An 11,083-nucleotide genomic window follows, 5' to 3' on the forward strand; every position below is an offset into this window, starting at 1 on the left:
AGGAGAACATGGATACATAAAGAAGAAAAGAAATTCTATTTCTTTTGAAACAATGTTTCTGTGAGTGTTTATGGCTTTATTTACATAGACCATTCTGATAAAGCTTACTTTATTTCTACCTTTCCTTCAAAAAAACACAAGTTTTGATATCATAAACTGCACTGGAGGGTTCTTCTTCTTTCCTATGAGTCAAAACAAAATAGATTTTTGACATTGCATTTACCCATTAGTGATACAGATGTTATTGTCTAAGACTTGCCAATTCATGTCTGTAGAGTAAGTGGATATGACATTTCACATTAGAATGATAGAAAAAGCATTTTGTTTAAAGTTATGTGTCTAGGTTACCAGACCCCCTTTAAACTGTTCCACTTTATCTCATGCTATTTGTCAGATGTCAGAATGTGTAAAAGATGTAATACACTTACCCAATCATTATCCAAAGCAGCAGCAAGACAAATTTATCATTCTGCAAGACCTTTTGATACTTTTTGATACATTTAATCTGCATGATTGAATTTTTGAAGCAAATTGTTGTGCTTCTTCTTGCGCCGAATGCCTCTAATACAATAAGTTGATTGAAAACTTCTGCTTGACTTGTTCAATCAATCTTCTCATGTTTAAGTTTGAATCAAACAAATGGCATAGAATATTTCATCAGTAGGGCTGAAATCCTTTGAATACAAGAAAACAATGTTAAAAAAGGGCATGGCGGGTAGATATTGCAATAAGCAAACAATGTAACATAAATTATAGTTTCATTCTATTCATAATGCTTTCGCATTCATTCTCCCTATATGTTGCTGCCAAGAATAAATGGATATAACGCAGCACAGTGGTGTATATGTGAAAACACATTTGTGTTATAATGCAGTTGCTTGACCTTCACATAGGTAATTGAATGAGCTGAATGTCCTTTTTCAAGCAAAGCTAATTTGAGTTGGAAAGGTGATAGAATAGGCTGCTGCAGCGAGTCACTGAAAGTTCATTAGCTTTAACTGTAATTAATTCATTTTATAACAGTGGGGGATTAAATAGATCTACAAAATGAAGTGCTATTCATTGTTTACCAGGCGTGTGGTTAAATTATTTACATATGCTAATATTACAGGAGAAGCATATTAATTACTTATGCATCCTAATTATACAGTACTTCAAAAGACGCAACAAAAGCAATTTCAAAGGGGAGCTAGAGATTTTTGTACAGCACGGTGAAGAATTTCATGACCTTTTTATATTCTCTTAGGGGAGGCTAAATGGATAGAAACAAGATGTTGCTATTGTTTCCTGGTAGGCAACTACAGTATGCCACAGTGTGAAGGATCAAATATGCTATAAGGAGCTTACAATGTGATATCATGGAAAAGATAGTGTCAGAATTTTAGCTCTTAGTAAAGTCTTCTAAACAAGATCATTTGGATGTTGGGATGGGGGCTCAGATGGTTGACTTTTATTAAATTCAGCTATAATGCTGTGCAGGGCACATCAAGCCCATAGCCAGTCTGCTGTCATGAAAAAGAACATGAGCTGAATCACTAGCTAGTGCCTCAAATCTCAGTGTTTCTATGTCTTTGCTGCTCTCCTGCTTGTAGATACATAAACACATAATATTTCTGCAACACCACCATACTTGGCTTAGAAGTGACATATTCCCTGCATTATATGTTCCCATGCCACAGACACAAGTTTTTGTACATCCGCTCATTCCTTATTAACACTTTTGAGTCTGTAAAGTAGAAACATCCCAGCCTCAAATCAGCCTTTGCCACCTTTTGCCAGTTGCATATCATGTACATTGTTGCTAAGGTTAATAATGCGAACAATGGTTAACAAGGCGAACAATGTAAAATAAATGATAGTTTCATTCTATTCGTTGTTAAATTTGAATAGGGTTGATTCACTAAAGTGCGATAACGCGTATCGCATGTTTTTTTGCGTTAAAATAGACGCAAAAAAAACGTGTGGTTCGCTAAAGTATTATCACATGCGTTAAGTCGCATATCGTGTGTGTTAATTAGCGCGCAACCACATGCGTTAATTTTACCGCATTGCGTTAATTAGCGTGCAGAAATAATACTAACGCATGATTCACAAACACTTAGACGCGCTACATATCGCATTAGTCTATGCGAAAATGAACACCTACTTGGGGCAGGTGGTAATTATAGAAAAGTACAGTTAATGAGCTTTTGGCAACACAATATGGACTTTGCAGTGGGATTAATTCAAGTCTGTGTTGGCCCTAGAGTGATGCAGCCGCCAGTTTGCAGGGAAATGGTCATTTTAAAAAAAAGTAGTTTTAAGAACGTGACAAGTAGCTTGCTGCGGTAATTAGCGCACGTTGCGTCAAATACCGCACGAAAATAGTCTTCGCCACTTAAATACCGCAAACAGCATCGCGTCTAAATTAACGCAAATATCCTTTTAGTGAATCGTACGTTGAGACGAGAAAAATAAGACGCGGTAAAATTTTGAACGCATGCTATAAATAGAGCTCGTTTTAATGCACCTTAGTGAATCAGCCCTATTATGTCATAGAATGCCCTAATCTTAGCAGCCTTGCATATGGTCTTTATTATTTATTTTACGTAGTTTTTTAATTATTTTCTTCTTATACATCTTTCTAGCCATCAGAAGGGCTTCACAGATCCCTAAAGCTTAAACACCTTTGGTCTTGGAGGCTACGATTTTGTTATTATTGCAACTTTGTATTCCTTATCTTTCTATTTAGGGCCCCTCCCATTTATATTCCAGTGTCTCATTCAAACCACAGCCTCGTCGCTAAGGTAAACAAGACCACCGATTGTCCAATTAACTCTGTGTAACCTCAGCAGTTGTATTGGTTACCTGTCTGTGCAGACACCAGATGTGTATAATCATGGGATGCCTATAACTGTGCAACTCACAGAATTAGAAGATGGAGGTGGTTCTACCCGTTTTCTAATTCAGCAGCCCAGAATGCTGTTCCAGGAGCCTAAGGTAAGAGCTGCTGTTCACAGTAAGATTCTGAGGCCTGTCTGTCTGGGATATGAACTGGGTGTTTTGCAATATGGTGACTTTTCAGTGGCAGGATTTTAACCTGACTTATTAGCAGCAGATAAGGTATGTCTTTTCTATACTGCCAGTGTGCTGAATTCTTATTTTTTTGCTTAGCTGAAACTAATAGTCCTAACAGATATAGGTAACTGGCCTTGCAGGTATCTTACTACACATTTCAGCAAAATCAAGCAAAATCAGCCAAAAAAAACCCAAAAAGGAACTTTCTACTTTTACCATCTATGAGTCTGCCTTGCATTATCCCATCGTTGCTGTGAGTATATGTACTAAACCCTGCACATCATCATTTGTCTTTGGACAAATAAACCAGTTATTATTTTGTTTGCAAGAACTTCTGGCTTCCGTATATTTCCTTTACTTTGCACTTAAACTTGGTAGTCTGAGGTGTAGTTATACACAGCCGTCCAGTAAATTCCTCCCAGTCAGTGAAGGCCCATCCTGGTGAAGGGAGTACAGTGTACCCAATGCTCTACCCAAAGCTGGACTATGTCTTTTACAGCCAAATTAAAGTTACATGTCTGTATGTAGTCACCATGCAGTGGCCAGTGAATGCTTAGTGGCACATTTACTAAAGCTCTAACATTTCTCATTTTTATTTTTAAAAATTAGACTAAACTCATTTCCACAAATGCAGATTGCATTTGCAAAAAAAAAAAAATCAGAACTGAAAAAGTCAGTGCAAGAAAAAGTTGTAAAAACTATGATTTTTTCCAATTGCCGCCCTGAAAACTTGAATTTTTTGGATTGTTGCTCAAAAAATCTGTTTTAAGGCAAAAAAATTATCTTTCAGGAAAGGGGAAGGGAATCTGCCATTGACTTCTACATGATCTTGGCTAGTTTTAGCTGGCGAATTGTCAGATTCACATAATTAGCCATTTGGATGCATAGTAAATCTCAGGAAAAAAACCTTTCCTGTGATTTTTAGCGCTAAAAATTTGAATTGGAAAAAAATGCCGGTTAGTAAATGGCTGCTAAGGGAGTCTCAGCTTCACTAGTTGGTTGTGAGGGCTGAGCGGATGGCTGATCGATAGTTGGCCACATGGTCCCTGAATGAGGTGACAGTTTTGCCAACGCTCAGCTGTCTACACAGCCACTTCATGAAATAAATAACATGCGGAGGTACAGGTGTGCCTATATGCAATCTGAATGTTGTGGCGTGTATATGAGGATGATAAACAAAGGGGCCTGATATTAAAAAAATTGCATATAATGCAATTAGGGCATCTGTTACAACCTAATCTAGAGGAAGGAAGCCAAGTGCTAGGTGTGCTTGTTTGGTAACAGAGTGCTGGGTCAGTCTTTACTTGCGCGTCTGGTAGACTCCTCCCCCATCAGTAGGCAATCCTTTGGTGAGATCTGAAATACGAGGGAGGGTTCTGTCCTTCTCAAGAAGTGACCAATGATAATGTAAGGAGTTAATCAGTGCCTTTTTACCTGAGGTGCAGGTTGTAAAAAGGTTAGTCGATCCTCCTGGTGTCTGTGTTTAGAAGTTCTTTCCATTAACAATTATTCTGTGTCCATGTATAAAAGTAGGAGGGAGTGAAAGAACATAGTAATTTATTAAGTTAATAAATAAATAGCAATACTATTGTTTGCACTATATATCTATAAAAATACAAACAATAGTATAGTGTTATTTATGGTAATCTAGGAGGTTTGGAAATAAGATGCAAGGAGAGGGAAATGAGAATATGAGCCAGTGGAATCAGTCAGCAGTAATGTAAATGATTCCTACAGTACTTAGAAGAAAGGTCTCATTATCCTTTGGATTGCACAGTAGAAAAGGTTTGAAATTTTCTCTTTCAGAATAAATTATATAACGAGTAATTGTTCTTTCCTCTGCAAAATTAGTTAAAAACCCTTTCTGAAATTAAAAATCTAATTTAAGAAATAAAGAACAGGATCTGACTAGTCTAATTAGAATCAATTCCCACTCTATTAGAGCTAAAAGCTTTAAATCAGAGGCTGTTAATACATTTTTCAGAAATGGTTTCAAAATGTGTTTATGGTTTTGCTTGGTTTTTTCTTTTTTTTCTTTTCGATATTTTTCGAATAAAGAGAACTCACCAAATATGCAGGGTGAAATAAGAGCAGGACAGGGGTAAAATAAATGGCATACTATGGGGCACATTCATGAAATCACAAGTTCGAATCCTGAATGAGAAAAATTCAGATTGGATACGATAATTTTTGAAGATCGCAAATATCACGAAAATGCCTACGAAAAAATCGTATTAGTCACGATAATATTGTATTGGTGATCGGGGAAATTTTCGTACCGAACGATTGTAAACAGCGGGAAAACCTTTCTAACTTTGATCCTTCTGTGCATGATTTTGGAAGCCTCCCATAGGACTCAGTGGCACTCTGCAGTTCCAACCTGGCCCAAGGAAAGTCTCCCATAGGGCTCAATGGCACTCTGCAGCTCCAACCTGGCCCAAGGAAAGTCTCCCATAGGGCTCAATGGCACTCTGCAGTTCCAACCTGGCCCAAGGAAAGTCTCCCATAGGGCTCAATGGCACTCTGCAGCTCCAACCTGGCCCAAGGAAAGTCTCCCATAGGGCTCAATGGCACTCTGCAGCTCCAACCTGGCCCAAGGAAAGTCTCCCATAGGACTCAATGGCACTCTGCAGCTCCAACCTGGCCCAAGGAAAGTCTCCCATAGGGCTCAATGGCACTCTGCAGCTCCAACCTGGCCCAAGGAAAGTCTCCCATAGGGCTCAATGGCACTCTGCAGCTCCAACCCGGCCCAAGGAAAGTCTCCCATAGGGCTCAATGGCACTCTGCAGCTCCAACCTGGCCCAAGGAAAGTCTCCCATAGGGCTCAATGGCACTCTGCAGCTCCAACCTGGCCCAAGGAAAGTCTCCCATAGGGCTCAATGCCACTCTGCAGCTCCAACCTGGCCCAAGGAAAGTCTCCCATAGGGCTCAATGGCACTCTGCAGCTCCAACCCGGCCCAAGGAAAGTCTCCCATAGGGCTCAATGGCACTCTGCAGCTCCAACCTGGCCCAAGGAAAGTCTCCCATAGGGCTCAATGGCACTCTGCAGCTCCAACCCGGCCCAAGGAAAGTCTCCCATAGGGCTCAATGGTACTCTGCAGCTCCAACCTGGCCCAAGGAAAGTCATGATACCGAAGCTTGAATGAATCCGAAACTTTAGTACTCAGCGCGACAATATGATTTTGTCACACATGTTTGTTGCAAAGTACGAAAAAGTCGCGCAAGGTATGAAAAAGTCACGCAAGGCATGAAAACGTCGCAGAAAATACGCTTGGAGCGCTCGTGCATTAATAAATGTCCCCCTATGAGTCAAAGGAGCACTCTACAAGATGTTTTTATTAAAGAGGTGTTTTTTTCAAGCACTGTTGTCACCAAGATGTTATATAGTTACTGTATATAGTGAATTTGGTTTGAAGAAAAGATAAAAGTCCATCAACTTGGAAACTTACCAAACAAAATACACTTGAACAAAGACAGTAAAGGTTTACGCAGGGTCGGACTGGGGCGTGGAGGGCCCACCAGGGCCTGCGCCCATAGCGTACCCCCCCCGAGGGCCCTCCCAACCCCCCTCGCAGGGCCCCCCACCCGACGACCTTCCGTGAGCGCATAAATATAATGCGTCGGGGCAGGAGCGTTCGGGCAGGGGGAGCGCCGCAAGGGTCGGGTCTGGGCCGCCTGGGCCCACTAGAGCCCGGGCCCACCGGGATTTTTCCCGGTGTCCCGGCGGCCCAGTCCGATCCTGGGTTTACTAATAAACCTTTTTTCATTTACATTTTGTTCACAATTCTTTAAATCCTAGGAGTGCTGTCCTTGTTCCAGTGTATATATATATATATATAATATCACAACATCACCCAGCAGGACATTCTCTGCAGACATACACAGCCTGGGGCAGAACAAGAGCTACAGTATTTATTGACTTATACTGTAGTTCACTTTTGTTTACTTTATAGGGACCTTACTCCATGGTAGAGAGGACAATATCCAAATGCCAGACAGGTTTACAATATTTTCTGGGTTTTTGTCTGACAAGTTACTAGTTAAATGAAAACTATACACCCCAAACAATGGCGGTCTCTATAAAAATATGTTGCATAAACAAGCTCGTAAGTAAAACCCTGCTTCATCTAAATAAACCGCTTTCATAAAAATATACTTTTTTAGTAGTATGTGCTATTGGGTAATGCTAAATAGTAAATTGCTATTTTAAGAATTAAGGCCCACCTTCTGAGATCAAAGGATTCACAGTGCACACAGATACACACATGCTAGGCCACATCAGCCAATTAATGGACAAAGTTCTGCCTTTTGCTCCTGCACTACTTCCTGTTATAGTTAGAGCTGCATTATTTCTGGTCATGTGATCTCTGAGGGAGCACACAGCCCATCACTAAATGGCGGCTCAAGGTCACGTAACATAATATAAACTATCTGTTGGTTACTTGTTCATTCTGGGGGATATAGTTTTCCTTTAAGGGTTAGCCATTCCTCAGTGAATGTCTTTATTTCTTTATTTTAGGTGTTTACCCCTAACCTAGCATATATAAAAACTTAGGTTTGATCTTCAACAGTGTGCACATTTTTAATGCAAAAGTCTGTGGGTATTTTCTTGGTTCTGAAAACAAAAATTGCCCATATTTTACATTTCAGTTAAGTAGGCCTTTATAAACCTATTTCACAGAACTCACAATGAGTACTTCTATTTTCCTATGCTATGTTTCTGCATACAAAAATGATGTCCTGACTTTCCACCAAAATCATCCATGGTGAATGCACAGGAGGGTGACCAATGAATAAATAAAGATTTTTAACACTGTGAATAGGGAGGCTTATAGTTCATCTTTTTTTAATGAAGTATAATAATTTTCTTCTCTATCGCTAGATTTATTCAGTAACCTGTAAAGAATTCCACAGGCATAATGTGCCCTAAATGAATAAGCCTGAAAACTGGAGGTGCCAGGGCACAGAGAGATAAGGTGACTGGCAGAAAGCCCTCACTACTGGTGCTGATATAGGGATTATACTTGGCTTCCTTGCTTCAAAATTTATTCCGGGCTTTCCAAGATATTGCTGTAATTACATTATATTGCTACCCAATATCTTGAAATACATTTATTTTAAAATATTCCAAAAATATAATATTTATGGAATAATTTATAGACACAGATCTAAAGAGTCTGTGGAGAATAGCTGATAATTAATTACTGGGAAATGGCAAGTATGTATTGCTGTTCGAAACTGAATGGCTACAATATTTACTTGACATGTATAAAAAAACACACAGGGCAATTACAATTTTTAGGCATCTCTCACAGTTATTCTAGAATTTCATTAGCAGAGCAGAGATTTTATAGTTCCTGCTCAGAGTGACATTTAAAAGATGAGTGCAGCTAAGTTTCAATATTCCCTTTCCAATTAATAATTAAAGAAGACACCTTTGAGAGTACAGCTTTTTCCTGAAATCATGTACCAACACAAATTTAATAGTGCAAGTGTCTAATTTATTAACAGCATGACTAGGCTGTGTTTTCTTAATTTCTCTGTTTATATAAGGTCTATTAAGAATTATTTAATCCTTAAATGGCCCAAAAGGAATACACTGTCAAGTGCATACAATAGAAATGTTAGCATTTTAAAGGCAGGGGGAAAATGATGTTAGACTCTTGCTGTTAGAGAACCCCCTGTGAATGCTGATTATGCAGATAAAGAACACAGCATTAGAACACATTTTACCTATAGGTGAACTCTGAATATCTCTGTTAGGAAACTTGAAGGACACTATAGTGTGGGGTACAGTAGTTTTGTTGCTGAAGATGTATAGGGATGTATATAGGGATCAAAAATGAGGTTCCCAGAATGATGCACTACTCAACCCATTTTGGCACCCTGCACCAAAACAATTGGCATTTGTCTTAATAATGACAGCATTTCTTTTATTGGATTGTTATAAAATATGAAGTTTAGACTTAGTAAATAAAAGGATAGAGTTTAGATTAAACTGAGCCCACATGCCGTGTGCAATTTTAAAGTGCAACTTTCCATCTTTTTTCCTCCACAATGCAACATTTTTCCAGCAATACCAGCGTTATTGTGGCCTCAAGAGAGCAATGTGTCTTACACAATTGTTCAGACAAAATAATTTGGGTTATAGTTCAGCACTTAAGAAAGGGCTCTGCCCGAAACATGTAGTGTGCTGACACTGCCATTAAATTCACTGCAGTTCTCAAATGCTGCCTGGAGCTGTTTGATTCCTTTTTGTTTTTTGATCGTCTGTCACAATTGTGACTGATGTGTTACAGCAAGTGCAGCTGCATGTACGCTTTGACACAAATCAGCTGGTCAACACTACAGCGTGCGTTAGACCGAGCGCTGGCGATCTTTTTCTATGTTTCGTGAACAAATTGTGGTCAAATATTGCTTCTAGCTGCTATGTAGCCTTTAAAATAAGGAACTACTTTCAGGTGTATGTTAATAAGCTATGGTTAAAAGCTCCCTGCTTTCTGAGCTTCTGAGCTAAGGCTAGGTGCAACATGGTCTTACTACTCGATCACATTGTTTGCTGGGGGACTTGATTTTAATTGCATCACAGACTTATAATGTTAAGAGGCAGTGTAGGACTCTACAATGTGGGGCCTTGATGTACAATGGGGGGCCTTGATGTGGCACGTGAGCTTACATATTTTGGCCAAAGTGTGGTACTAACACCTCCTTTTTTTGTAAAAAGTGTTGTTAAAGGCAAACTGAGCACTGACAATCTTTCTCTTTCTTTTTGTGTGCAATTACATAATATTTGGTGTTTGTTCCGATGTCATCATGTTTGGTATGATGTCTGCACCCCATTCTTTAGGCACAAGGGTAACTAAAGGCTTTCCCTCCCTCAATTGGTGCACTGCACCCAGTTGGCAAGAGAATGGGTGATCGAAGTAGAGGTGCCAAACACAAGGAGTAAGGAACAGTGCATGTACCTTTAAAGAATGGCATTTGTTTGTGATTCAAGTTTTGCAACAGCAGACGCATATAAATGGCCTCTGTGGATACGTGAAAGTTTCCAGCTTCTGTATTTGCCATAGTAGGATTGTTTTGGTTTTCTCAACGTATTCTGAGTTTATCAGTTTGGATCTGTAGCTGTAATAGAATAAAGTAATTTTCTAATATGTTTTCATTCTTTAATTCTGACTTTAAGTCTAAGGGTTTTGTAGGTGATGGTGTGTTTATATACACTACTAGGACATTTGTGAATTCACAGGTACACTCATTTAGTTGGTGGGGTGTGGTAGAGTTTTATTTAACAGGATACTTAAACAAAGGTCACAAAAATACATAATTTACTAAAAAATGCCATGTTGATTAAAGTTATGTCCTACAATGATTTATGGGTGCTCTAATATGTAAAGACACATTGATTTTATATAAACAAGAAGAAAAAAAAATAAAAAATGCCAATAACCTGGTGACCATAAAATAAGTAATGAAGGTCAATTGGTGCCTTATCCCTCCTACTTCATTTGCTTCTTTACTTCAATCCCCTATAGGGAAATGCTTTGCAGTCATTTGACAGGAATCCATTTCTCCTCTATGCGGTAAGCTATAGTGCGCTTCATCACTTGCAAATGAAAGGAACAAATGAGATTTTATGTGTACACTGCTGTTTTTTTTATAACTGCCATTAAGCAGTAAAAATAGACTGTTTTATTTATTGGGGCTACTAAGTAAGGGTAGTGAATATGCATTTCTTTCTTGTTTTAATTTGCCATCATACCCAAGGAGGGCTTACTAAAACTCATTTTTTTAAATTTATATTTGTTTGAAACCATGAAAAAACTTATTTCCACAAATGGAAATCATTTATCAAGAGATCTGAACTGGAAAAGCACAAACGAAAAAAAGTTGTGGAAAAGTTGCAAAAACCATGACTCACGCATCCCCCTACACTTGCTCACACCTCACTCACCAATAAAAACTGTGTGACAATATCATTGTTGGAAATGATAATGGCCACAGCTTTATTTAATAATGATACAAACAG

Source organism: Xenopus tropicalis, chromosome 1, assembly GCF_000004195.4.
Source record: "Xenopus tropicalis strain Nigerian chromosome 1, UCB_Xtro_10.0, whole genome shotgun sequence".
Taxonomy (NCBI): domain Eukaryota; kingdom Metazoa; phylum Chordata; class Amphibia; order Anura; family Pipidae; genus Xenopus; species Xenopus tropicalis.